This window comes from Spermophilus citellus (genome assembly GCF_964194105.1).
Source record: "Spermophilus citellus genome assembly, chromosome: 8".
Lineage (NCBI taxonomy): Eukaryota > Metazoa > Chordata > Mammalia > Rodentia > Sciuridae > Spermophilus > Spermophilus citellus.
Genome location: NC_138189.1, coordinates 15,866,924 through 15,893,644, shown reverse-complemented (window position 1 = coordinate 15,893,644; position 26,721 = coordinate 15,866,924). Strand labels below are relative to the sequence as shown.

The following is a 26,721-nucleotide window of genomic DNA, read 5'->3' as shown; positions in this document are numbered from 1 at the left end:
TGCTGAAGATTAAATATAAATGAATAGATGAATGCATCTTATATAGTTTATGTGCATACTATAAAGTTTTAGCCTAATTTTAGTTAATGAAAGGATAAATGATATTTAAGATCAAAATGTCATTTTCATAGATTTCTCAAACTTTATTAAGAAAAACAAATATGGATGATCATTTCATTCAGAATTATTTTCACATAAGATTTCCTTTCCCACTATTTTACATATCTGAGTTGGAGAGACATGATTTTTTTCATCTTTCTTATTTCTGTCTGTTCAAGTATCCTAGTAAAGAATTTGTGTATTACATAGACTTGGTTAAAGAATAATGAGGATGAATTTGAATGTTTTCCCAGAATGACTAAAACTTTTTATATCACCTTGCAATTGGTGTACAGTATGCAGGCATCACTCAGAATGTCATTTTTTGTGTGTTTTTTTGTATTATAAGTAATATACATTATAATATATAAGTAATATACATTGTGTTATGTTCTGAAGGTCATACAAAATGCAATATTTTAAAAATGCAGTTATTATCTTACTTTTAATATGTGTAGAATAAATGTGCTTCAAAATAAATGGGTAATTCAAAAATCTGAAATATTTGTAATTGCTTATCTTTGAGTGCTGAGTTCCCATTCTTTGCAGAAGACTGAGAATTGGGTTCTTGAATCCCTGAGTCCTTCTTCTCCAGTCTGTGTATGATAGGCGTAAATATATAATGCTTCACATGGACCCATGTAGTGTATTTATAAGCCAAAAGATTTACACTTAACAGGTGACATCATTTCACTTGAGAAAACAAAATAATAGTTGATGTGGATTCTTAGGCCTCCTCTGTTACTCTCTTGCTTCCAACCTTGGATAAGTCACTTTACCTCTTTAGTTGTCTAAAATAAGAAAGACAACTATGTACTTGATAATCTCCATGGAACTTTCCATTGCATAAATTCCATGAGTCTACTGGGTAATTAAAGTTTGATAATTTATGTAACACATATCTTTTCTCATGAAAAGCTATCAATGGCCTACTTTGGAATAGGTATGCAGTGTGACTGTTAGACCAATCCTCCTCTTCAGTAGTGGATTAATTCATCATACCTCTGGGAAATAGTAACTGTATTTCACTAGAATAGAGAAATGTCCTTTCCCTTAGTTCTAAAATTTGACATTTGGGGCTTCTATTTTAGGGATCCTTGTGATTTAGTTTCTTCAAACTTATATATTTTGCATAACAATTAAGCATATATTATCATCTAGTAATTTTATTTTGGGGTAATATAGTTAAACATCAATAAGTTTTCTTTTTAAGAAAAGCACTCTTAATACCACATTAGTGTGCATGCCCAATAATATTGTTAATTAGAGCAAAGTTTTAAGAACAGTGTACAATGTCAGTCAGTGGTCAGTATTTTGAATTCATGGCCTCTGATTACTTAGAAACTCCAGAGCTATTACAGTTTGGAATCTGCCTAAACCCTCACAATAACAAATCACCTCTTTCTCAGCTATAAAAATAAAAGTGGTTTCTGTTAACACATTCCAGGGAGAAATTGAATCAAAATCTTAATGGCAAAGCTATTTCATTATCTCTATATGTGACACTGGGCTGTGGAAATATCTACTTTTCATCCAAATATGTATTAAATTTGTTGAAGTAGATATTGAGTGAAGAAAAACCATCCTTTTATCCACCTAAGTAGAAAATAAAATTTTTAAAAAATGTATTAATGAATGACTTGAACAAAATCACTTACATTGGTAATTGTCTTCTATAAAATCACAAAAAGAAATAACACTGATAATCTACATCCTTTTTAGCATAAACATAAGACCTTCTTCAGTATTCATTCAGCTGATTTTATTTAGTTGGTATTTGTAATACTGTAACACAAGCTTCTTTAAGAAATCTAAATAAGGTATTAGCCATGTTCAAAAAGTTGAATTTTTAGAACTCAACTTTTAGCTCACCTTTGCTACTGACAGAAGTGTGGATGTGCTTAATCTGTCAATAAGTTGGACCACCTGGAAAGCAGCAGTGACTATGTATCTAGGCCTTGATGCTCACTGGGAATCAAGAATTAGAGATGACTGGGTTAATTCCATCTGAATTAACTTAGTTGAAATTCATAAAGCAGAGTATTTGTTTAATATTTCTCCCATCCTGTTTCCCTAGATATAATGAGATATCAGAGCTGATGTGTGTTTGGAGTATTAGAAAAGTCTCTCTAAACTGTAATGTTTAAGGCAAAACTAATGTATAGGGATTTTAGATAATGTAAACATGAAAATCTCATGTAGTAATGGAATTAAGGGAATACTTTTACCATTTGACATTTTAAGGACCTTTTATATTAAATGTTTCTTTTTTATATATTTTTTATTGGTTATTCAAAACATTACATAGTTCTTGATATATCATATTTCACACTTTGATTCAAGTGGGTTATGAACTCCCATTTTTACCCTGTATACAGATTGCAGAGTCACATCAGTTACACTTCCACTGATTTACTTATTGACATACTCATGTCTGTTGTATTCTGCTGCCTTTCCTATCCTCTACTATCCCCCCTCCCCTCCCCTCTCCTCCCCTCCCCTCTTCACTCTCTACCCCCTCTACTGTAATTCTTATATTTCAAGAACATTAGTGCTTAAAGGGGGCAACTGGAAGGAGTGGACGTAGTGTGTTTAGGGATCACCCCTGGAATACCTGGCATTGTTTTGCTTGGATTCGGGTCACAGCTTCCCTTCTTATTAGTCATGTGATTTTATACTGCTACCTGAAATTCGTATTTCTAATTTTTGTTCATAAAATGATAAGCCTACAAATAGTATTAATATCTTACTTTGTTGAGGATTTCATATATACTATGCAAGTGTTAGGATATATCATAATATTGGATAGTATAGTAGAGACACATAAATAGAATAGGCTCTTAACACTATAGTATCACATATTTGGTCTTCACCATGGTCCTCTGAAGTAGGTCCTCCCACTTTGGGTATAAGAAAACTTAGACCGTTAGACTCTTTAACCTGATCCAAGATTACTCAGCTAGTGCATCATAAAACTAAAATTCAAACTCAGGACAAGAGCCTCCCTATAGTATTTTATAATTTTAATTTCCTAGACAAAACAACATAACAACTGCCAATAATTTGGTGAAAGGGGGAAAGTATTGTATCAGTTCTCTTATGGCCATCTGCAAGACTCTCTTTAACACAATCTGTTGGTGAAACACTTTCATTCATACTGTCTCAATCTGACATAGCATAAAGAATATTATAAAGTCTCTGTGTTAGAAATTACACAAAATCCTATTATGCACTGAGGCAAAAATGGAGAAGAAAGTAGGTATAAATATCAATTTTCAGACTGAGCTCAGAGATTATCTGATTGGTCTTTGGGTGGTAGGTGTGATGGCTGGAAGCAGAGGGACAGCAAAGGGCTGGGAGTTTGGGGGGGGAAAATAAATTCAACCCAAGTGTTACTGTGAAAAAGTGAGGCTTGAATCCGGAAGCAAGATTTAATTAAGAAATGGTAGGAGATGTAAGGAGTAGATTGATTGGAGCATGGACAAATGAAATGAGATGATCGGAATTGTAGCTGGACTTTGAAGTAAGTGTATCCAGAATTGATTTAGAGCATAATACAGCCTCATTTGGGTTTGAAGGCTTGATCTGATGATTATCAACATAAATACATATTCCAGCCTTTATCAGCAAGTACAAAGCAAGAAGGATTGCAGTTGGATAAGTTATTGAGAACCAAGTGGAAGGGAGGGATGCAAACTTAACTGTAGTCAAGCCTTGTACAGCAGAAACAGGTGGAAGCTGTATTGCAAGGGCCATTGCCTGAAATTACCACAGCAAGCATGCAAATTGCAGGTGTTGTTTATATTTTGCAGATGGATAAACTGGGGTTTAGGAGAGTAATAACCTGCTCAAGGGAGTAAGTGAAGGAATGTAGATTAGTTTTGATATCTTTGTAGTGGCACTGATCCAAATGGCATTCATTATGACTACAGAAGGTAAATATTCCCAAATAGGATAAAGTGTACTTAGATAGATGAAAGTCATATGTAATATATCCTTTTTTACAGAATATGCCTATACATTTTAAACATTTTTTATTTGCTTCTAATTCTATATAGAATTCTTTTTGCTTCTAATTCTATATGGAAGCATTGATAAGTGTAGATATAATAATGGACCAAAATTTAGGAGGAGGGGAAAATAAGGGAAGATATGTCAGTAATTCACGTAATAGAAGCTCTGACTTACCAAGGCTCCACAGAATGAATGTAAGAGCCTTCAGAAACCCCCCATGCAAATGGATCATTTCATAGATGAAAAAACTGAGTCCAAGATACATGAAAAAATGTACCAAATGACTTGTTTTTGCAACAACTATTTTGTGAAAAGAAAAATATAATGACTTATACTCATAAGATAAACTTCAAATATAACCTATGTATCCAAGTTGTAGCTCTTCTGTCTTTCTGATAGTGGACCAATCACTGTAAAGTCCAAAGATTCTAGGGCTTGGGTGATAGTGTAATTGTTTTCTGGCACATCTTTGTCTTTATGAAGAACTTTTAGATTAAAGGACTTAGCCATACCTTGAAATGTTTTCCATCTCTGTGACTTGTCTCCCTAAGCTTTGTAGTAGAAAGTTGTCACCACCTGATGGCCTGTTCATTGGCCCAGTGGATGAATTTTTGCAAGGCCAAGTTTCAATTTCAAATACATGTACTTATATTTCAACTGAGCAATTGTCCTGTTTGATCATCACACTGTTTCTTCAAAGCAGGAAGCTGAACTCTGATCCCCTCACCTCCCTCACTGCTTGCTCCAAAGCCATCTTCTCACAGAGGCCCACCTTGACCCCTGTCTTCCAAGTTCAGTCCCATTGTTCAGTCTGTTGGAGGCATGTCTTTGAACAGCACTTGAATAGGTTAAAAGACTCATTATCAAGACAAACCCTTGCTGCTGAAATTGTACCAATTGTGTATTTTGGTTTTTATAGGAAGGCCATAGGGTATAGCTGCTCAGAGCACAGATGCTGAAACCAAACTCATTAAATAGCAATTGAGTCCCAGGTCTAATATAAATTATTTTGGGGTAATGTAGTTAAACGCCAATAAGTTTTCTTTTTAAGAAAAGTACTCTTAATACCACGTTAGTGTGCAGCCAGGGTAGAGAATAATGGCCTTAGTAAGAGCTGTAACCTTCTGTATCTAGTTTTCTTATCTTTTAAACTGGAGTACCTTCCTCTCTGTTTTTTCTGTGGCTTGATACGAGTCAGTATTCATGGGCGCTTAGTACTCTGCCTACAATTATAATAAGTTATTTATGTGTTTTGCATTATATTCAGGCACCATCATCTTTCCATCTAAAGAGGAGAGGACACTACTCAATGTTTGAAACCAAAAGCTGAATGCTCTGTTTGCTAAGCAGCTGAAAGCTGTGCTTGTTGGATGCAGTCATTCAGAACAAAGGGCTGCTGAGGTCATGCTTAGTTTTAGGCTTTCTGAAGAAGGGTTGCTAAGGAAAAAGTTCTCTTTTTTTTTAATTGGATTGGGTTCAAAACTGGTTCCATTGGTTCATTGGTCACTTGTTCCTGTAATCAAAGGACAGTCAGCTGTTTCTTGTTTTAAAAAGTATAGTACAGGCACAATATCATGGTAAATAACACTTAAAGTTATTTATTGAGCAAGTCCAAGGTGCTGGCTACTGTTCTTGACAGTGAGGGTGCAGCTGCAAGCAAAACAGACAAAACCTCTATTCTTTCAAGCTCATCTGCTAAATTTTGAGATACAAACTATAAATAGTAAAAAACCATACAGGAGAAAGAACAGTCATGGTAGAATTTACTTTATTCATTATTTATTGAATGTATATTTCTCTCCTATGTTCCAATCATTGTTCTAAGCATGGTAGTCAAATCAAATTCTTGTCCTTTATATTCTATTGAGGAAGCAAGACAAAAACAATAAATGAAAGCATTCTGCTGTCATGAATAACTGATTAGAACAAATAAATAAATTTATAAAAAAAGAAAGTGATTAGGAGAAATCAAATCGTTCTGTCCCCCAAAAGATGATAAATGGATGTACAGTAATATATAATCCAATATTTAATAAGGGTAAGCACAAAATATTACAAGGGGACAGAAATAGGGCTCTATTAGAGAGTAGTCAGGAAAAGCCTTTCTAAAGGACTGAGATATCTACAAATACTTCAAAGAAATGAATGTGTGGGACAGCAGAATCTGGGACTTAAGGATTCTAGGCAAAAGAACTACTCAATACAAGAGCCTTTGGCTGGAAGTATGCTTGGACTATCCAGGGAACAGAGGTAGGCCCGTGTAGCTGGAGCAAGGTGAGCCAGCCAGGGTAGAGGAAGGAACAATGGAGGGTTAGCCAAAGACTTGTCACACTGGACCATTGCAAGGGCTTGGGTTACTGGGAAGTCATTGAAGAACTAAAATAGGAAATCTACATAGTGCAAGACTCCATTCTCTTTAATAGGCCCTGACATCAGTTTCCATCCACATCTGTCTGTTCTGATCTCTATGTAGTCTATTCCCAGGCATCTGCCAGCACATGGATTCATTACCTCTTTTCAGACTTCCTTTATCTGAAACAACTTCCAGTACTTCCCGTAGTGATCTTTGGCTTGTGCCCAAGTTAAAATTTCATTCTTCTTCATTAACCAAGTTCTGCCCTTCGGCCTACCAAATGGAGTGTGCAGGTCTAGTCTTTATTTCTTCTTAACAGGCAGGTTCAACATCCTGGGATTAAAATCCCCACTGTTAAATGCACGTTCAGAAACAATGTAGATTGTCTTACTATGACTTTGCTGGAGAAGGGATTTGAAAAGGCAAATGATAGTCCTTGAGTATTCTGCTGTAGTGAGAGTATCTTGATAGTGTAGGTTAAATATAAAATTCACAAGTAAAGCCATGTTGTTTTTCCTTAAGTAGCCCCTCCTCCCTCACACACTAACTTTAAAAAATAAGTATTTATATTGGATATATTTCAAATTTAGGTAAGAATAATACATTTATATCTCAGGTTGTACTAACACATAATTTTTGGAACTAGCAAGCATCAACCCCCTCGTTTTAAAAGTCAATTGAGTCCTAGGAAGGTTAATTGAGTTGTTAGAAATCACAACACTATTCAGTACCATAGGTACATAATAATTACATCATCTGTGATCGACTGCTAATTATATTCTGGGTGAGGAGCCAAATTTACATATTTATAGTATCTAATTTTTGCAAAATCCTGTAAGAATAATCTTATTAACCATAATTACAGAAACTTTGTTCTGACTCTTTATTTACTTAAAAATATATTGTGAACATTTTTCCATTATATTGCTCTTTATTCGTTTTATTAGCTTATACCCAGGAAAATGGGAGAGGGAATTTGCTGGTATAAAGGCAGATTGAAAACACTTGGCAAAGCTGGAAAGCTCCCCACAATGTGATGCCCCCAACTAGGGGAGGTCAAGAAGTACACTTTAGTTCAGCTGAAAGCTAGAGCCCAGGTTTCATTGCTAAAGATCTGCATGGTGAAGACAAAGAGTCAAATCTCAAATGCCTGGTGATCAGGCCTTTAGGCAGGTGTCAAATGAATACAGCAGGAGGCCTCAAGAAGGGAGATCCCAAAGCTGATGGCCAAGAAGACACCATCATGTGGTAATGGTACCAGCTGACACCTCAATGAGCTTTTTGATGAGCATATACTGAGCACTATTATCCACACTTAATAATGTATTAGTTGTGTTGACAGTAATTTTTATGAACTAGGTATAATTGGAGATTTAGCAAAAGAGAAGGTATAGAAATATATGTGCATGAAGTTTCAGTCATTTGCTGACATCACACACTTAAAAAGTGTTCAAACTAGGATTCAATCTGGGCTGAACATCTGGTAAGCAAATATTTTCAAGGATCATATACCTGCCTCCCCAGTAGGACTAGGTCATGGTCAGAGACAGGATGACCTTGAAGTGAATTAAGATTTATCTACAGAGCCTTTCTACTACATGGGCCCCTTCCTATTTGCATTCTAAATATTAATGACCATTCCAAATTTTGTATATGGAATTTTTGACTCTATTCTTGTAAACCTCATTGCTCCAAATTACATGTTGTTCAGATCCCCCAAAATAAAATGTGCTTCTGTTGAGCCAGGAAAGGTGACATGCATGCCTGTAATCCCAGTGACTTAGGAGGCTAAGGCAGGAGGATCATGAATTTAAAGCTAGCCTCAGCAAAAGCGAGTTGCTAAGCAACTCAGAGAGACCCTGTCTCTAAATAAAAATACAAAATAGGAATAGGGACATGGCTCAGTGGTTGAATGCCCCCTAAGTTAAATCCCTGATACCCCCCTCCAAAAAAAAAAAAAAGATCTTGCCATTTATCGATTGATTTCAATTCATGCATGGAGACACAGAAAGCAAGATCTAGTCTTGTCTTCATATCTCTCTTTCCATTTCCATGACCACCTAACTTTATGCCTGATGGAGAAGGATCATTCACACTTAATATGTATTAGTTATGTTGAGAATAATTTTTATGAACTAGTTATAATTGGAGATTTAGCAAAAAAGAAGGTATAGAAATATATGTTCATGAATCAATTGACAGGATGATATCTTCAGGCCTTGTTGACTGCAGGGTTGAGTCCAGTCCTGTCCCCTACAGAATTGGCTTAGAAACCCAGTTGGGCTTAGACATGAGAAGAGGTCCCAGAGGCCACTGGCAGCATGGCTGAGTGGAGAGAGTATGGACTATCTTATCAGTCAGAAGTGGATTTGAATTCTACCTCTCATGCTTACAAGTTGCCCTTGAGCAACTTACTTCATCTCTCATTGAGCCTCAGTTTCATCCTATTTAAGTTGTTTATTGTTGTAAGATTAATAGAGATGAATGGACAGTGGTTGGCTCTATTTATGTGGTCTATAAATGTGTCATTAATTGTTAGATACAATGTAACAGGCACTGAGGAAATGAGGCAAGGATGTGTATCATCTACTATTTATCATTTTATTTTTTTAAAAAATATTTTATTTTTTAGTTGTAGTTGGACACAATACCTTTATTTTATTTATTTTTATTTTTATGTGGTGCTGAGGATCAAACCCAGGGCTCTGCCACTGAGCCACAACCCCAGCCCTTATCATTTGAATTTTGTAAGTTTTTCTAGACAGGGCTACAGATGTGAACTCTACAAATTGTGCTGGACGGATGCTCATCCATTCAGCCATTGAACCTGTATTTACTAAGCTTCCACTGGATACACTTCTAGGTGTTGCAGTGTCTTTGGAACTAATTAGTACATTCATAATGGGAAGTTAAGAGATACTGTGACTGATGGCTTTCTTCTCAGTTAATATGAAGCAGGTTGAGGGGAAAGCATTTGTGAAGTGGAAAGTAATGCATGTTTTGAGGAGAGAGAAAATATAATACAGTCTTAGCAGATCCTGGGGGGAGGGTGAATTTACCTAGAATATGTGGGAAGTTTGCTACGCAATGCTGAATGCCTACTTGAGCTACGGTGGTCACAGTTTTAAAAGAAGACTCTCTTTGACTCGTATACAATACACATTTTCTTGGGTATACTATTGCAAACTTGTTCTTAACAGACATGTTCAAAGAGAAGGCCAGAAATGAGTGACAAATAGGACCAAGGGAAAAATATTGAGGAAATTAAAGGAAATCTTCCAAGTGCAGCCATGAAATATGCAAAGGTAGATACAGCCGCTCAGACTGTGGAGGTACAACTTCGGAAGGCCTGCAATCGCACTAGTTGGAAATGGTATCTTCTGGTTACATGAGAAAACAAAAACTAGTGAGTAGAAATGATATTTCTCAATGGCAGGGTCACACTGGTACACTATAAATCAATATAGCCAGTAAAATCTCTCATCCAGCAAGATGTTTACAAATGCTAATTAATCTGTTTATAGTGAAAGATTTGGGCTCTCAGATGTCTTTGAAAGTGACAGATGAATTCCTGAAAGTGGTGTATTATGCCCTGGGCTTTCACAAATGGAGTGAAATGAAAATAGATGGAGAGGAATTTATGCTAAAACTCTGCGTTTCAAAACTGAAGCATTATTCATCTGGCTTTTTTTTTTTAATAGTGATGCATTTACATTTCTCATTAAAGAAGTAAAAGTTGTATCTGCGATTTTTAACCACCAATCTCTTCATAACTTGTGGAAATTTCAGTATCCAGTAGCAAGATATTCTATATCCTTCTTTCAAACATGTGTGTTCAATGTTTATTAAAATCGATATGGTGTATAATTTCATATGTGCGTGTGCACATATGTACTTGTACAGATACATGTTTGTATGAAGATGTGCTAGACTCATGCATCCACATACTTATGCACTCCCTACACACCTACATGTGTACAAACTCTGAGAACATAGCCACAAGATCTGTCAGTTAGAATGGCCTGGGCTCACTGATGAACCCTGATTCTGTCATGCTGGAGACCTATGAAGAGTCCTTGGGGAGATGGGATTGTATCAGAACTGGATGGAGAATGAAACTTGACTGTGGGCTAAAATGGAACACATTGTGCTTTTGGGAGAAAAATATCCTGACTGTAATACCTGCAGTAGCTAGCTATATGATATCAGGCAAAGTATTTTGATCGTCAATTTCATCTGCAAATTCTGAATTGGATCTTTATCATAGGCCATTGTCTTGGAAGAACACATTTTTAATAGATATGAAGTGCTTAAAATGTCTACTTTGGGCCCCTGGTAAATGCACAACAAAGTGTCCTTCTTCAGCTTGGTTCTTGCATTCCCCATAAAGGATGGAGCAGAACCCATGTGGTTGTCTGGCTGCCTCTTCCAGGTCCTAGCTTCCTGCCCTCTCCACTCTTGGTTCCTCACCTGCTCAGTGCCATCTCCCTTGGCCATACCTTGATTCTGAACCCATTCAGATCAGGCAAGAGCCTTCTCATATCTACATGTTGATAAATGATCCCATCTGACCGAGTTAGTCCCAGGAGACTGGCAACAACAACTATGTTAAAAAAGATAATCAGAATATATGTCTTAAGGTAAAAGAACAAGTTTCAAAACAGTGTTCCAAACATTGATTTCATTTAAAAAATACTCATTTATGGTACAGGAGCTGAACATTTCTCATTTCTTATTTGAACATGTCCATTCTTTGTGGGTTTAGGTAAATTGTAAAGGTTAATTTTAAAAGGATTGGGATATCAATATAAAATGCACATTTTTTCCCAAATAGGGGAAAAGAAAAACAAACAAACAGTGCCCTTTAGAACATACTAATTTATCAATTTAAAATGAAAAACACTTTTTTAGTCCAAAAAATGTCTTTAAAATTGAAGAGTTCTGTGTTTGTTTTTAAACTTAAAAATAAGGGAATTCAGGGTAAACATCTTGGAACTAATGCTAGAATTTTGCACATTTGAAGTGACTGTTCTGCCTTCAAGTCAAGCTGTTTCTAGCCTAGTTGGTAAAGAGATGTCCACGTAAATATTCTATGTGAAGGGAGTTATCAGGGGCCCAGAGCAGCGATGTTTTGCTTATAAGCCTCCCTTACCTGAAAGAGAAGCTTATTTTGTGCACCCTCTAAGAGGAGCTATAGTTTTACAACTCTTAGAACAAACTATTTCACTTGTTGATGTGTTTTGCTTCATTTCCTCTGAAAGAGAAAATTGGACTGGGCGTGTGATATGTGAGAGAGGAGGCTGCAAGGGGGTGCAGAGCTGAAGTCGGCTACGTTTTAGAAATCCTCAGCCTTTCACTTCTGAGTTTCAGTCATTTTTTTTTCCTAACAACATCTTGCTTTTCATCTGTCTGGGCGCCATTTATGTGAAAACCTAGGTAAGAGCTATTTAATGTGGAGAACAGATTAACAAGATGGGAGTGATAGGAAGAAGTGCAAAGATTCCATTATATATCTCACTAGCAAGGAATCCTAGTATTGCTCATATATTTTTTTCTTTTGTTTTCAAAAGTACATTAGGGAATTTGGCCACAAGGATGATGTACATAGTTTTCCTTTTTCATTAACTAGATTTTTTTCCCACTTGAATAATGAGAGAAAAGAGGACTAGGTTGATGGGGATTCAAATTGATGCAATTTGGGGTAGGGAAAACACTCCACTCTTAAGTTCTATGCCGTGATCTAGGAATTCAAGCTGAATAAGATAATGACCCTCACTTCTGAAGAACATAGGTCCAAAACTATTTCCCCAAAATGTTAGTGTCAGAGACAGCATATGGCTTTGCATTCAGATAGCCTTGTGTCTCCATCCAGACTCAACCAATAGCTGGTTACCTGATGTTAGCTTTTCTTCAACAGTGGAGACAAGATTTCCCCCATAGCACCCTTGTGAAGAATAAGGAGCTAATACATCAAGTGCAGTCATCAGCAGACAGGGATCCCACATCAGACATTTGATTGCAGATGGACTGACAGTAGTCAAAAGTCTGCCAGTCACACTGGACAGAACTGCTTTGTAATCTCAGGCACTCTGGTTAGCTTTCTGTATCTTCATTTCTTTAGTAGTAAAAAGGAGATAATAATAGCATTGTTTTCATAATATTTTCAGGGTAGAGTAAGTTAAAATACATAAAGCATCTTACAGTGCCTGGCTCATGGCCATCATGATGTAAGAGTTTGGTCTTACTGTTTTTAATAATTATCAATTAGTATTTTCCAGGATCTAGGGTAAATGGTTGGCCCATTTCCCCCCTTCCTTTTATATTTTTCATAATATATAACAGTGGCTTCTATTATCTTTATTCTCTTTCATCTTACAGTAAGTTTTGCATGTGTTTTCCCTATAGTTATGCACATATCTGTGCATGGTTAAAGCTTTGCAGAAAAAATAGTACTTACTGAGATATAGCCGTCACCTGGCAGGAAGTAGCTGTGCTGTGATCCAGTGCTGAGTTACAGCTCACCTGGCTAGTCCCCAGAAAGATGTCTACGTGTCCTTGGTAGTAAGGAAGACTTGAAGTGAAGCTGTTCATGAATCAGACTAACCCAGCCACTGGTGGAACACACCCAGCTTCAAGTGATCAAAGATCTGTCTTCCCCAGTAAACCCCAAGCATATTTATTTCAGGCAGAAATAATTTCTAACTCATGCTGATTTTTCCTGCAGCACTACTTAGTAGTTGATCATCGAATAGGCATGACTGAATGACCAGGGGGGCAGTAAAGTACCCATGAATTGATATTGCTTCTACATTGCTAAATTAAATTCCATAGTATTTTTCCTCTAAAATCTTTTCAATATTAACTATATATGCTTTTTTTTTCAGATTTTCTAATAAGAAAGGCACAAAACGAGAGGAAAATGGGAGTAAAAAGTTAAAGGAAAAATAACATACTGGGAGCTCTAGTTAGTCTTTACATAGTCTATAAAAATGCTCTAAAATGGCTTGGAGACTCTCCTGCAAAATAGATTCAAATGAGAGTACTAAGCATTAGGGAATTTAGTAGAAAACCAGTTAGTACCCGGCTCTGTCACACTCTTTCTTGCAAGTCACTCGCAGGCCTTTGCAAAGTAAATTAACTCACTGTGCCCCAGGTCCTAATATGTCACATGGTGATACTAATATCTGTTTCAAGGATTGTTAAGATGATTAAACGAGTTAATATATATTGTGTGCTTAGAACAGTGCTGGCCTTATATAACTCTGTTCATTGCTTTATTACTATAATACTCAAGACATTACATGAAAATATTCTCCTTTTGCCTGTACATAATGATTATAAGAGATATGGAATCTCAATTAGTGCTTATTTTCTTTTCATACATTTATAAATATATTCTAATAGGAATGCATGTACTATTGTAAGGGTCCGGCGGAACGTCGGAGAAAGAGACCACATGAGACTAGCTTCATGCAATGGCAAGGAGGATTTATTAGGGATCCGTTCCAGCGTGCTGGGGCTCTGTGCTCACTCAAGAAGGGAGAGCAGCCCAGAGCCCAGAGCAGAGGTCGAGCAGAGCTTAAGTACACTTTTTGGAGAGGGCGGTGGGCTTTGCATACATCAGAACAAATCATCATGAAGCGCAGGAAAATTGAACAACAACTCTGAGACATGATTAGCACATTCATTGGCGGGAACAATCTGGGCAGGGGTGATTGGTCATTCCTAAGCGGGGTACACATTTAAACTGATTGGTTTTGGGGCCTAGATGCTTACATGCCAAGTTACCTGGAGCCCTTAGCTATTAAACAACCAGGGAATCAATGGAGATATTTACTGGGCAGTTCCCGCATTGTCCTAACAACTTACAGAGATTACAGGTTCTGGGGGTAGCAGAGGAATTGTAACAAGAGACTTTTACAATTGTAACAATTGTCTTTTACTTTTTAGCCCAGGCCTTGTAATCTAGAAGCTTTACAATGCTCAGTCTTTTACACTTTAACTCAAGCTTTTGCAGCTTGGAATCAGCTTAGAAATTTTACCTTTACACTATTATCTTGATTCATATAAATGATATTTTTTATTTCCCAAATTAATGCAAGCTCATAATGTTTTAGGCAATTTGAAATCTGCAAAATAAAAACAGAAGTAACAGGAGTTTCTAAAATATCTTCAATATATATAATTTGAATTCCAGGCACAGTTTGGATGGTCAAAAGCTCTGTGGTCATGGAATTTCGATCTCACTGTACTGTGGGCCAGAGACTCAAAATATATTTGTGGATACTAAATCTGTTGAGGCATCTTGCTATAAGCAAAGGGGCCCATTTTTTTTAACCCTAAACAACATTTGTCTCCTATTACCTTCCTGCAATTCACATTTGGGAGATGTTCTATTAAGCTATAGGCAGCATGAAAGACTGAAATGAACATGAACAGCGAATCCAAAAGGCCTGAACTTGGCACCAATGTCTGACTCTTGGTTAATCTTATTATTTTTCTTTTCTTTTCATCTTATTTTTAATTTCTCTAAGTCATGGTTTCTTATCAGCAAAATGAGGATATTTTATCCTCAAACATTCATTGTGAAAATGAAATAACAGATGAAAAGCATAAGCATATGTCACAAATGTTACCTCCATTCCCTTCTCTCCAGCAAACAAGGAGAAATTTACAGAGAAGGTTTCTGGAAATCCCTAGGGAATTGTCTGGAAATTTTCTCCTTGTAGAGAAATGGTTCTAGCTATAGTTTAAAGAAGGATACTTGATGCCCTGCTCTGTGAGGGATTCCCTTTTCAGAGGAAACACTTCCAAGGATTTTGATCACTACCTTCTATTTCATCCCAAATCAATATCCCCACTTGGTCATTTTCGTCTTTTCTGTAACTTAAAATGCAGCTCGTTCGGGTTGCCCTCTCTCCTATAATGCACTCCAGCCACATTCATTCTCACCTGCTCAATCAATGATTGTGTCATGGTGACAGGGCACAGTGGCTTTTCACAGACAAGTCCAGAATAGCATTTCACTTTCTACATGGAATGTCCTACAGAATCATCCAATCAAACATTGTGTTTGCTCCAAATAGTCTAACCTCTTGGTGGCATACTCTAAAACAGAGCTATGAGGCCAGCTTTCAAAATAAGCAAAGTGAGAGGGAGAGAGAGAGGGGGAGGAGAGGTCTGCACCATAAGAGGAGGACTTTGACAGTCCTCTTTGTATCTGCACTTAAATAGAAAGGGCAGGGATGGGAGGGGAGGACAAACAGGGCCAAGTGCTACGGGGAGCAATTTCCATTGAGATTTGGTGTCATTCCTTATGAATGGTCCCCCTGGTTTTTCAACAAGTCATGCCAAACCCAACTAGCAGCTTCTTTGTGCAGTGCTAGATGGCAGACATAATGATTGCTTTTTTTTTATTGTTGTTGTTTTTGTTTTTTTGTTGTTTCCTTACTTTTGAGATTACAGTTTTCTTAACATCGTTTTCCCTTGACAGACAGTTGGCTCATCAGCTGCTTCCTAACATCAAAGTATGCTTGCCTTTATGAATTTATATCTGATAAAAAGAAAATTAAGGACATATGATAATTCCTCAGAAATTCAAACTGCCTCATTTAGAATGTGTGGTGATTTGGACACTGAAGTGAGGTTTTGAACAAATCTTTATTCATAGAGAATGTAAATAACTTAATCCAAATAAGATTTGGAGTAGGGAATATTTAAAATGCTGGAAGAAGTCAACTGTTTTCAAGAAAACTCCAAGTTCCTCAGATGCTATTTAAATAATGCATGCCATTAAAAATTATTTTTATCTATTCATTAAAAATAAGATTAAAGAAGGGTGTCAAATAGGCTTACTTTGTTATCCTAGTTTGAATTAACATTTAATTTTAAAGTAGATGCTAATGGATCAACCTGAGCTCGAACAGGAAGGCTTTATGCATCTGTGTGCACATTTCAAAGGCAAAACATACCAAGATGTGGCACTGAAGAGAAAACATTAGAGGGTAGCAAGCACTTATATAGGCATCAAAATTATTGCAGTTTTAATGCTACACATGTGATTGGGCCCACATTGCTGTTGGTACCTGTCCAGCCCCTGGGAAGCCATTTTCCTTGTGGGCATGTCCATCTTCCAGTGGTGGGCTCACCCTAAGAGCTCATACCTGTAACCTTTCTAGAGGATTATTCTGGGGTGATTGCAGCTAAGGTACCTGGGTGTTATAAACACACATGTGCACACACATACACACACATGCTCACTGGGACAGGTATATTTTAGTATCATTCCTTTGCCTCTAAGCAGTAGAGGACTGTGTTCTCCTGTTGATCCTCCAGAGCTCCCCATGAATCAGACTAAATAAGACTTCTCCTGAACCATCCCAGCTGCTGCTTTTTTCTTTCCTGTCTTCCTATATCTCATTCCTAGTGACCCTTGAGAGCACTCTCTCCGTATGCCATGTGCATGGGAATTCTGTCTCCTCTGACATCTGGGGCAATCAACTTCACTGCGTCTTGGTTTTTTTTCCCCCTATAATAATATTCACAAAATGAGCATTGTCTCAGGGCTAGCCCTAAGAAAGCTGACAATAAAGAAAGTGGCTTTTGTTGTCTCTGTCTTTTGTTGTTTCTATTCTTCTTCTTTAAACAAATGCCTGAAGTGTTGAGGCCTTAAACAACTTTTTAAATAACAAAAGCTAAATTTCAAATTTAAGAGCAAGCAATTTAAGAACATCCACTAATGGGCAATTGCACTTGTTTTTATTACATTTAGCCTCATTAAATAGAATTGGCTTCTTAGATTTGATAAGTATTTATTTTTACAGGGACTATTTCAGCAGAGTTTATTTCTGCAGAAGCTTGCAGTCTAGTAAAGATACTGGACAAATACTCAATTGAATATTAACAGGAAAGCATACAAAGGCATATGAAAAGTTTAAAGATACTTAAAAACAAAGTGGTATGTTTTTCTAAGACAGGGAAACATCACCTTCAGATTAATACATGAGAGAAAAAAACAAGGGAAGGAAGAATGGATGCATGGAAAAATGATTAGGACTTGAACTAGAATTTTTACATAATTTTATTAAGGAATTATTCATTTTCTACAAAATTTACCATCTTAAATGTGTGGTTCAATGAATTTTAGTAGATTATCAAATAGCACTATCAGTATTCCACATAGTTTTAGAACATTTTCTTCACCCCAATTGGGTCCCATTTACAGTTCATCTCCATTCCCACCCTCAGCCCCAGGCAACCACTAATCTTCTTGCTGTCTTAACAGATTTTCCTTTTCAAGTCATTTTATACAAATGCATTCCTACAATATGCATTCCTTTTCGTTACTTTTCATCTATAATCCATTCACAGTATAGCATATATGAGTAATTCCGTTTTTTAAATTTGCTAAATAGTGTTCCATTATATATCATATTTTGTTTAGCCATTTACTCACTGATAGAAATTTGAATTGTATTTATTGTTGGGCTATATTGTGTGTAAGAATTTGTTTGGAGGATGGATGTTTTTCACAGTTGAAAATGAGATAACAGTAAAGAAAATGCTGTGAGTGAGGAACAAAGATGAAAATGTATGTTATGTTAAAGAGTGATTGGATTATTTAGCCCAAGCAGAGAGCATCACAAAGGCATGGGAAATAGGAAACAGAGCAAAACAAACCATATAATTTGCCAATGCCCATTGAGAGAAATGTATTATCTTCTAATATGTTTGACCTCGAGAATATTTCATGCTCTAAATATTTTGTCCATCATTGAATGAAATACACACCCTGTGGGAAAAATGAGAGTTCTCATCAGTATTTTAAATATTCTAAGACTTCTTGCAACAAAGATATCAATTTTTAAAATATATTTAAAGATTATACATATTGAATCCAGGATTTCTCATGAGCATAAATCCTATCCGCTGGATTGATTTATTAACATTATTAATGTCTCGTGAGTTTGGTGTTCCATGGGTAAACTTAGTGCAATGAATATTAAAAAAAAACTTGCTAGTTTCTATCTTGAATACCAGGATAAGGATTATAAAATGCATAATGTGAACATTTCTAAAGTCAATGTGATACAGTGAATTACTAGGCATCCTTTAAAAAAGGAGATTCTGCAATATATGGCAACACGGCTAAATATAGAGCTATTATTGCTAAGTAAAACAAACCAATCCCAGGAAGACAAATACTCTATGATTCCACTTATATGAAATATCTAAAATAGTCAAATTCATAGAATCAAAGAGTAGAATGACAGTTACCAAAGGCGGGGCAAGGGAAAATGGGGAGTGCTAAATAATAGGCAGGAATTTTTAACTACAAACATGCACAAGCTCTAGAGATCTGCTGTATAACATTAAACCTACAGTCAACAATAGTGTGCTGTGGACTTAAAATGTTTAAAAAATGTTTACATCTGGTGTCATGTATTCTTACCATAATCAAATAAAAATAAAGTTAATATAACTCTTTGATTTTTTATAAGATTGCTAATTCACATGTCTGTTGAGACAACTTGCCTTGTTTAACATCCAAAATATTAAAATAGAGACAATACCGCTATATCCTGTTGCTGCAAGTTGATATTTCATAAAGTGTTAGTGATATTCCAGGATTGATTTGGCAAATAATTTATATGGGAACTCATCAGCATTTTCAATGAAAGAAACAATTTTAGGGTGCATCACATATTGTTAAAGTAAACATTGTTTCATAAACCTTACATTTCAGGTGTGTATATGAGTGTGTTGTTCCAATGTATGAACTGTGAGTTGCAGTTAAATAGTAAATGAAAATTATTTATTTAAAAAATGGTTTCCTAAAATTTGAGAAAAGTATTATGAGGCTATTAGGTAATATATAAACAATCGTTTGTAATATTATATCAATAGCAAGTTGTTTAGATCCTTTCTAATTCTAGTTAAAGCCTTGTATTTAGAAAAGAGACACTCCTCGTTTGGTGCCAGTCTTTTGACAATTGAGAAAAGCATAGTATATCATTTCTTTTTCAACAAGATCATAATTCTGAGCTTAGAACTGAAATGGGAAACAACATTATTTCATTGTATTCATATCCGTAGTTGCCTCTGTATAATAAATGATACCTATTTACAATTTTGTAGATATATCCAACTTTAAAATTGATATATTTAAAATAAATAAATTTCTTTAATAAAACTAACAAATAGTAGTATAAGTAAAATAGATTTGGTAGAGTTATTAAAGGTGATCATGTAAGGAATTTGGGAAACATGCACTATGTCTTACCTAAGATAAAAAAGTCTTTTACTTACAAAACCTCCCCTGATATTAAAATAAAACTTTTGAATTGTTTCATGTTTCTTTGATGATAGTATCATACATGTTGAATCAACCAATCTACAATAGAAGTTACCCAAGCAAACAATATGTAATGGTCTAGAACTGAAAGTTTGCTGGCAAGAGTGCTGGGCGCAGCAGGAAAACCTGTCTTTAATACCATTGTGTCTCTTCTTCCTTTACCAAGGAATCTGCAGAAAGATTGCAGCCTGTAATGAAGGTCTCATGGATATTTGTTTTTTTTTTATTGGTTGTTAAAAACATTACAAAGCTCTTGACATATCATATTTCATACATAAGCTTCAAGTGAGTTATGAACTCCCATTTTTACCCCAAACACAGATTGCAAAATCATATCAGTTACACATCCACATTTTTACATAATGCCATACTACTAACTGTTGTATTCTGCTACCTTTCCTATCCTATACTATCCCCCCTCCCCTCCACTCCCATCTTCTCTATCTACCCCATCTACTGTATTTCATTTCTCTCCTTGTTTATTTTCCCATTCCCCTCACAGCCTCTTATATGTAATTTTGTATAACAATGAGGGTCTCCCTCCATTTCCATGCAATTCCCCTTTTCTCTCCCTTTCCCTCCCCCTTCATGTCTCTGTTTAATGTTAATCTTTTCTTCCTGCTCTTCCTCCCTGCTCTATTCTTAGTTGTTCTCATTATATCAAAGAAGACATTTGGTATTTGTTTTCTAGGGATTGGCTAGCTTCACTAAGCATAACCTGCTCTAGTGCCATCCATTTCCCTGCGAATTCCATAATTTTGTCATTTTTTAGTGCTGCGTAATATTCCATGGTGTATAGATGCCACATTTTTTAATCCATTCATCCATTGAAGGGCATCTGGGTTGTTTCCACAGTCTACCTATTGTGAATTGTGCTGCTATGAACATTGATGTGGCAGTATCCCTGTAGTACACTCTTTTAAGGTCTTCAGGGAATAGTCCGAGAAGGGCAATAGCTGGGTCAAATGGTAGTTCCATTCCCAGCTTTCCCAGGAATCTCCATACGGCTTTCCAAAGTGGCCGAACCAATTTGCAGTCCCACCAGCAATGTACAAGAGTACCCTTTTCCCCACATCCTCGCCAGCACTTGTTGTTGTTTGACTTCATAGTGGCTGCCAATCTTACTGGAGTGAGATGGTATCTTAGGGTGGTTTTGATTTGCATTTCTCTGACTGCTAGAGATGGTGAGCATTTTTTCATGTACTTGTTGATTGATTGTATGTCCTCCTCTGAGAAGTGTCTGTTTAGGTCCTTGGCCCATTTGTTGATTGGGTTATTTGTTATCTTGTTGTCTAATTTTTTGAGTTCTTTGTATACTCTGGATATTAGGGCTCTATCTGAAGTGTGAGGAGTAAAACTTTGTTCCCATGATGTAGGCTCCCTATTTACCTCTCTTATTGTTTCTCTTGCTGTGAAAAAACTTTTTAGTTTAAGTGAGTCCCATTTGTTGATTCTTGTTATTAACTCTTGTGCTATGGGTGTCCTATTAAGGAATTTGGAGCCCAACCCTACAATATGTAGATCGGGGCCAACTTTTTCTTCTATCACACGCAGAGTCTCTGATTTGATATCAAGGTCTTTGATCCATTTTGAGTTAACTTTTGTGCATGGTGAGAGGAGAGGATTTAGTTTCATTTTGTTGCATATGGATTTCCAGTTTTCCCAACACCATTTGTTGAAGATGCTATCCTTCCTCCATTGCATGCTTTTAGCTCCTTTATCAAATATAAGATAGTTGTAACTTTGTGGATTAGTCTCTGTGTCCTCTATTCTGTACCATTGGTCCACCCGCCTGTTTTGGTGCCAGTACCATGCTGTTTTTGTTACTATTGCTCTGTAATATAGTTTGAAGTCTGGTATCGCACTACCACCTGATTCACACTTCCTGCTTAGTATTGCTTTTGCTATTCTGGGTCTTTTATTTTTCCATATGAATTTCATGATTGCTTTATCTATTTCTACAAGAAGTGTCATTGGGATTTTGATTGGCATTGCATTAAACCTATAGAGAACTTTTGGTAATATCGCCATTTTGATAATGTTAGTTCTGCCTATCCATGAACAGGGTATATTTTTCCATCTTCTAAGATCTTCTTCTACTTCTCTCTTTAGGGTTCTGTAGTTTTCATTGTATAAGTCTTCCACCTCTTTTGTTAGGTTGATTCCCAATTATTTTATTTTTTTTGAGGATATTGTGAATGGAGTGTTTTTCCTCATTTCCATTTCAGAAGATTTGTCACTGATATACAGAAATGCCTTTGATTTATGTGTGTTGATTTTATATCCTGCCACTTTGCTGAATTCATTTATTAGTTCTAGTAGTTTCTTTGTAGACCCTTTTGGGTCTTCTAGGTATAGAATCATGTCATCCACAAATAGTGATAATTTAAGTTCTTCTTTTCCTATTTTTATGCCTTTAATTTCTTTTGTTTGTCTAATTGCTCTGGCCAGTGTTTCGAGAACTATATTGAATAGAAGTGGTGATAGAGGGCATCCCTGTCTTGTTCCAGATTTTAGAGGGAATGCCTTCAATTTTTTTCCATTCAGAATGATGCTAGCCTGAGGCTTAGCATAGATAGCTTTTACAATGTCGAGGTAAGTTCCTGTTATCCCTAGTTTTTCTAATGTTTTGAACATAAAGGGATGCTGTACTTTGTCGAATGCTTTTTCTGCGTCTATTGAGATGATCATATGGTTCTTATCTTTCAGTGTATTGATGTGGTGAATAACATTTATTGATTTCCGTATATTGAACCATCCTTGCATCACAGGGATGAATCCTACTTGATCATGGTGCACAATTTTTTTAATGTGCCTTTGTATCCGATTCACCAGTATTTTATTGAGGATTTTTGCATCTAGGTTCATCAGAGATATTGGTCTATAGTTTTCTTTCTTTGAGGTGTCTTTGTCTGGTTTCGGAATCAGGGTTATGTTGGCCTCATAGAATGTGTTTGGAAGAGCTCCCTCTTTTTCTATTTCCTGAAATAACTTGAAAAGTATTGGTATTAATTCTTCTTTAAAGGTTTTGTAAAACTCCACTGTATACCCATCTGGTCCTGGGCTTTTCTTGGTTGGTAGTCTTTGATTGCTTCTTCTATTTCATACATTGATATTGGTCTGTTCAGATTGTGTATATCCTGCTGACTCAGTCTGGGCAAATCATGTCTTAAGAAATTTATCGATTTCTTCACTATCCTCTCTTTTATAGGAATATAGGTTTTCAAAATAATTTCTAATTGTCTTCTGTATTTCTGTAGCATCTGTTGTGATATTGCCTTTTTCATCCCGTATGTTAGTGATTTGAGTTCTCTCTCTTCTTCTCTTCATTAGCATGGCTAAGGGTCTGTCAATCTTATTTATTTTTTTGAAGAACCAACTTTTAGTTTTGTTAATTTTTTCAATAGTTTCTTTTGTTTCAATTTCGTTGATTTCTGCTCTGATTTTAATTATTTCTTGCCTTCTGTTGCATTGGTTGTTGTTTTGTTCTTCCTTTTCTAGGGCTTTGAGATGAAGTGTGAGCTCATTTATTTGTTGTTTTTTCTTTTATTTGAGGAATGACCTCCAGGCAATGAATTTCCCTCTTAAAACTGCTTTCATTGTGTCCCATAGATTCCGATATGTTGTGTCTGTATTTTCATTTATCTCTAAGAATTTTTTGATTTCGTCCTTTATGTCTTCTGTAACCCTTTGATCATTCAGTAACATATTGTTCATTTTCCATGTGATATAGGATTTTCCCTTCCTTCTTTTATCATTGATTTCCAGTTTCATTCCACTATGATCGGATAAAGTGCATGGTATTATATCCACCCCTTTATATTTACTAAGGGTTGCCCTATGGCATAATATATGGTCTATGTTTGAGAAGGATCCATGTGCTGCTGAGAAAAACATATATCCACTGGAAGATGGTTGATATATTCTATATATGTCAGTTAAGTCTAGGTTATTAATTGTGATATTGAGTTCTATAGTTTCTTTATTCAACTTTTGTTTGGAGGATCTGTCCAATGGTGAGAGAGGTGTGTTGAAGTCACCCATAATTATTGTGTTGTGGTCTATTTGATTCTTGAACTTGAGGAGAATTTGTTTTATGAACGTCGCAGCACCATTATTTGGTGCATAAATATTGATAATTGTTATGTCTTGTTGGTGAATGGTTCCTTTTAACAGTATATAATGTCCTTCCTCATCCCTTTGGATTAATTTAGTCTTGAAGTCTATTTTATTCGATATGAAGATGGCCACCCCTGCTTGCTTGCGAGGACCGTGTGCGTGGTATATTTTTTCCCAACCTTTCACCTTCAGCCTTTGTACGTCTTTTCCAGTCAGATGTGTCTCCTGAAGGCAGCATATTGTTGGATTTGTTTTTTTAATCCATGTTACCAGCCTATGTCGCTTTATTGGAGAGTTTAAACCATTAACGTTTAGAGTTACTATTGATGTATGTTTTGTACTTCCAGCCATGTTTGATTATTTATCTCTCTTTTTTTTTAATTTAGTTTGTTTCTCCATGGTTAGCTTTCCCCCCACCGTCTGTCCTTACTGAGGTACTTCCCACTGTTGGCTTTGGTTATTGTTATTTTTCTTCCTCGTGTAGTGTTTTGCTCAAGATGCTTTGCAATGCTGGTTTTCTGGCTACAAATTCTTTTAGTTTTTGTTTATCATGAAAGATTTTTATTTCGTTGTCATACCTGAAGCTTAATTTTGCCGGATACAGAATTCTTGGTTGGCATCCATTGTCTTTCAGTGTTTGAAATACGTTGTTCCAGGATCTTCTCGCTTTCAGTGTCTGTGATGAAAAATCCGTTGTTAACCTTATTGGTTTACCCCTGAATGTAATCTGCCTCTTTTCTCTTGTAGCTTTTAATATTTTCTCTTTGTTCTGTATATTGGATATCTTCATAACAATGTGTCTTGGCATTGGTCTACTGTGCTTTTGTGTGCTCGGTGTCCTGTATGCATCTACAATTTGTATATCTGTTTCCTTTTGTATTTCTGGAAAGTTTTCTGTAATTATTTCATTTAGCAGGTTACTCATTCCCTTCGTTTGAATCTCTATCCCTTCCTCTTTCCCGATGACTCTTAAATTTGGTTTTTTTATGTTATCACATATCTCTTGGATGTTTCTCTCGTGATTTTTAACCAGCCTATCTGAGTTGGCTAGACTCTTTTCAAGATGATATATTTTGTCTTCATTATCTGACGTTCTGGCTTCTACTTGCTCCACTCTATTAGTGATATTCTCATTTGAGTTTTTAATTTGGTTTATAATTTCCTTCATTTCTAAGATTATTGTTTGATTCTTTTTTATAATCTCTATCTCCTGATAAAGATGCTTAACTTCTTCTTTTATCTGTTTGTGTAATTCATTCTCAATGTGTTCTTTCGCTGCTTGAATTTGCTGTCTTGTATCCTCTTTAAGGTTCCATTCCATCTGTCTAATGTGTTCCTTGAGTTCTTTATATGACCATTTTTCTGATGACTCTAGATCCTCCTGAATATTTAGGCTGTCCTGCATTGGTTGTACTCCTTTTCTTCCTTGCTTTTTGAAGCTGCTCATGTTACTTCTTGTTCTGTTTGACTGCTGAGTTACTGTTTACTCCTATAAATTTATTTGATGCTTGGGAGGAAAGGTATTAGAAGGGAAGGGAGGAAGTCACTAAAGAGAATGAGAGTAAGCAGGTAGAATTCAAAGAAGGGGGAATAAGAAAATTGAAAAGAAATGTAAAGACAGAAGAAAAGAAGGAAAGAAAAAAATAGAAAATTAAAAAGAATTTAAAGAAAAATAATAATAATAGAAATGAAAAATGAAATTAAAAAATAGAATAAAATAAAATAAAATGGATTAAAAAATATTTAAAAAGACAGCAAAAAAAAAAAATTTATAAATGCAGTCCTAGAGTTCAATTAACTGTTCTTCCAGTAGATGGAGTTATGCCCACCGGGCCAAGTTTCTCCTCTCAGTAGGCAGGAGTCAATCACTGTGCAGCAGTTCTTCCTCCCCGACTGGGCGGGTCTCCACTCCTGCTGTTCGCTGTGTGGGCGGGGCCTTTCGCAGATCCAGTTGGGGGTCGTTTGCAGCACCGGGCTGGCAGGTGGGGGGGTGGTCGTTTGCAGCTCTGAACCGCCAGAGGCGGTTCACAGAGCCCGCCGCAGGGGGCCGGACAGGCAGTGCCGGCTCCCACACTCACTGCAACGTGTGGGCCGCGTCAGGCGGCGGTTCACAGAGCCGGGCGGGGTGGGCCCAGGCAGGCAGCTCCTGTTCCTAAGTTCGCTGCAACGTGTGGGCAGCTGTCAGCGGCAGTTCTCATGGATATTTGCACATCTCATTCATTAGGTATAATCAATCCAGTTGGCAATGCCAGGATGTTTCACTTCATCCACTATTTAGATCAATGAGAAGTTGTTATATATACATGGATTATCAATTTCCAAATCATTAGAAAGCAATCAGAGAAATCCTGTGCTATCCTGATGCTCTGCAGCATGAAATCTCCCACTTGTTGAACCACATGTAAATTCACAGTCTCAAAGACTACTGTGAATATCTGTTGAATATGTGCCATCTCTGTGCTAAGATGCCACTTAATTAGTAGGCAATTTATTGGATTCCAATCAGAGGTTACTTGAGGTCAAGTTTATCTACCACCTTCACAATTAGACTGTCACTGCTCCTAATCTGACTTAGGAATTAACTCAGTCATGTGAGTCTCTGCATCAGTGACTACAATCAACAGAAGTAAATAGTTTGTGTTAAAATAGCTTAAGCTAGTCCAAAAAATATTAAGTGCATTCTATAAAATCAAGGAGATGATAGCTATGGGCTTGGAGTATACACTTTTTCCCCAGTCTGTGTTTAGTTAGGTAACATAATTCCCAGGATATTCAAATCCCC

General features: G+C 36.3%; 1 protein-coding gene across 6 annotated transcripts in view; it reads left to right on the top strand.

Annotated features, from left to right (window-relative positions):
• Positions 1–26,721, top strand: part of KCNIP4 (potassium voltage-gated channel interacting protein 4) — a 1,084,026-nt gene that overhangs the window by 578,862 nt on the left and 478,443 nt on the right. The window lies entirely within an intron of this gene.